Source organism: Lissotriton helveticus, chromosome 12 (assembly GCF_964261635.1).
Source record: "Lissotriton helveticus chromosome 12, aLisHel1.1, whole genome shotgun sequence".
Lineage (NCBI taxonomy): Eukaryota > Metazoa > Chordata > Amphibia > Caudata > Salamandridae > Lissotriton > Lissotriton helveticus.
In genome coordinates this window covers 868,637,599-868,640,939 of record NC_136073.1, presented here as the reverse complement: position 1 = coordinate 868,640,939, position 3,341 = coordinate 868,637,599, and positions in this window count along the sequence as shown.

The following is a 3,341-nucleotide window of genomic DNA, read 5'->3' as shown; positions in this document are numbered from 1 at the left end:
TGCATGTGGTCTCGTGAACGCTCCTCCTGCCTGCCGAGAGCTTCACACACTTCAAAGGCTCCGCTCCCGCCCCCCGCCTGCACTTCGCACTCTCCGACTTCCCCTCCCACCTCCCACGGCCGCTATTCCCATTCACGCGCTCGTTACCATTTGCTCTCGAGCCGCATTTCCCCTCCCCCTCCAATGCCAGGAGCTTGTTTTGTAAAAACGCGTTGACAGCTGGGGTGGACAGATAGACAACCAGAATATATCCTGCTGGCTGGAACCCTTTGAACCCAGGGGGGGGGGCTCTACCCTGCATACATATTACACTATCGCTGTATTCTCCGAGCCCTGTCTTGCCTGCATGTTTACAGTGTCTCAAAGCGCTTTGAAACAGCAGACAGGCAGCATACGAGCGCTACATGACAATTTTACAACACACAAAACAGTTCAGACACTCTTTGTCACTGCTGTTCTTTACAATGCTGACCTTATGTGTTTGAAACCAGACCCCTGACCCCCAACCGCACACATAGCGCCCACAAATCTTAAGAGGCGCTCAGACCACCAGTCCGGTAATAGCGCCAGAGGTACTTGAGGCTGGGGTTGAGTTTGCATGACATTTTATTTATTTCCCTGTGCGCTTTGTTAGCGTTAAGTGCAAACTTCTAGTTTCACAGAGTACTGTATAGACTGGATCGCTTCTGGGTGCTATATTTAAATGTAATGCTCTGAAGGATGTCCCAATGACAACACAGGAAATGAAATTGATATAAAGTAATTGCAGATCACACGCTTTTCAGGTTGGGCAGGTCCAGCCCCTTTAGATTCATTTGCATCATGGTATTCGTAGTCTCTCAATTGTCATTCATTCATGCTCAGCACTGTAACGTTTCACAAACATATGTTGATTTTTCTTTTTAAGTTTTGTAAAAAAAAGCATCTACTCACAGTGTAGACAAGGGCACAGATCAAAGGGCAAGGGATAGAATTGCCTCTCGAGGGGCGCACGCACCCCCGCACAGGAAGCAAGGCTCCGACGGACCATGTTGATATGCCTGAAAGCGTGAGAGCTACCCCGACAAATCAGCTCGTTCAACATTTAAAAGTGCTCGGCCCCCGTTGAGGGATTCATTTCACGCGAGGTATTATGGGACTTGTGGTTTTTATAATTTCAATTCATTCATTCATGTTTTTTCACCATTGTAATTCACGACATGTATGTACTTTGCAATATGCTATACTAATCAGTTAAAAAACCCACACACTTCCTGCAGCAGATGAGCCAAGAAGTGAGGGGAGGCAGAGCCTCGCATCATCCCTCCCTGCTCCAGGCACCAGGGCCCCCTCCTGGAATTGGAGCCTCCCATATCCTCTGCTGCGTCAGCCCCCAGGGACGCTAAACTCCCATTGCTGCACCCCCACATCCATACTCCTTCTTTCACCTCTGCTGAGATTTCATACAGGGGTTATAACTCCTGCTATAGGCTCCTGCTATTGCTTTGCCCACAAGTATGTATTTACTCTACCCTTCCCCTGTGAAGTCATGACTCTCTTGCCCCTTCCATTGCAAAATGCTGATTTTAGCCCCAAATACAATTTGCCCCATATGCCTTCCTTTAAACTGCTGTATTTCCAGATCGTGCTGCTACATTTAACTACACTTAACCGCACAACAGTTTATGTAACTTTAATATTTTTATAACTTTACAAACTTGTTTTTTGAGTGACATCACACTGGAAATGCCCAATGTCAACCTTGCGCTTGTCTTTCTTTTTTGCGATGTCACTCAAAGTTCATGTTAAGATAGAAAAGTTTGAGTGACATTGCACTGAAAATGTCAAATTTCAACCTCACGCTTGTTGAGAAAGCACTTTTCAAAAGTCAGTCATGCGCTTCCTTCCACTTTCATTCACCCATCATTCATCCACCCATCCACCCGCTCTCCATACTTCCACACTTTCATCCATCCATTCATTCATCCACCCACCGTTTCACCCACCCATCCATTCAGCCTTCCACCCTTTCGAATATAAACGTTTGAGTGACATCGCACTCAATGTAACATCGCACTTAAATGTAACATCATACTCAAATGTAACAGCGGGCTTGTTCATTTTGATAGAACCCTTTGAGTGACATCGCACTGAAAATGTCCAATGTCAACCTTGCGCTTGTCTTTCTTTTTTTGAGTGACATCGCACTGAAAATGTCCAATGTCAACCTTGCGCTTGTCTTTCTTTTTTTGAGTGACATCGCACTGAAAATGTCCAATGTCAACCTTGCGCTTGTCTTTCTTTTTTTGCGATGTCACTCAAAGTTCATGTTAAGATAGAAAAGTTTGAGTGACATTGCACTGAAAATGTGAAATTTCAACTGACATCGCACTGAAAATGTCCAATGTCAACCTTGCGCTTGTCTTTCTTTTTTTGAGTGACATCACACTGAAAATGTCCAATGTCAACCTTGCACTTGTCTTTCTTTTTTTGAGTGACATCGCACTGAAAATGTCCAATGTCAACCTTGCGCTTGTCTTTCTTTTTTTGAGTGACATCGCACTGAAAATGTCCAATGTCAACCATGCGCTTGTCTTTCTTTTTTTGAGTGACATCACACTGAAAATGTCCAATGTCAACCTTGCGCTTGTCTTTCTTTTTTTGAGTGACATCGCACTGAAAATGTCCAATGTCAACCTTGCGCTTGTCTTTCTTTTTTTGAGTGACATCGCACTGAAAATGTCCAATGTCAACCATGCGCTTGTCTTTCTTTTTTTGAGTGACATCACACTGAAAATGTCCAATGTCAACCTTGCGCTTGTCTTTCTTTTTTTGAGTGACATCGCACTGAAAATGTCCAATGTCAACCTTGCGCTTGTCTTTCTTTTTTTGAGTGACATCGCACTGAAAATGTCCAATGTCAACCTTGCGCTTGTCTTTCTTTTTTTGCGATGTCACTCAAAGTTCATGTTAAGATAGAAAAGTTTGAGTGACATTGCACTGAAAATGTGAAATTTCAACTGACATCGCACTGAAAATGTCAATTTTCAACCTCGCGCTTGTTGAGAAAGCACTTTTCAAAAGTCAGTCATGCGCTTCCTTCCACTTTCACTGTTTCAAATAAAAGCGGCTATTGCAGTGCCAGGGTGCATATTCACAGCTTCTCCCTTGACTCTGGAATTAAAAACGCTTAAGGGTGAATACAAGTATGTGCAAGTTTGTGTGCTTTGGTACTGAGCGGGGGAGATGACTGGTTCATGAAGTCGTGCTAGTTTTGTTTATTGTGACACTGGGTTTTGGTCACATTATTACATACAAGGCCATGTTGAGTTGACTGATTTGATATGGTTCACTGCCATATT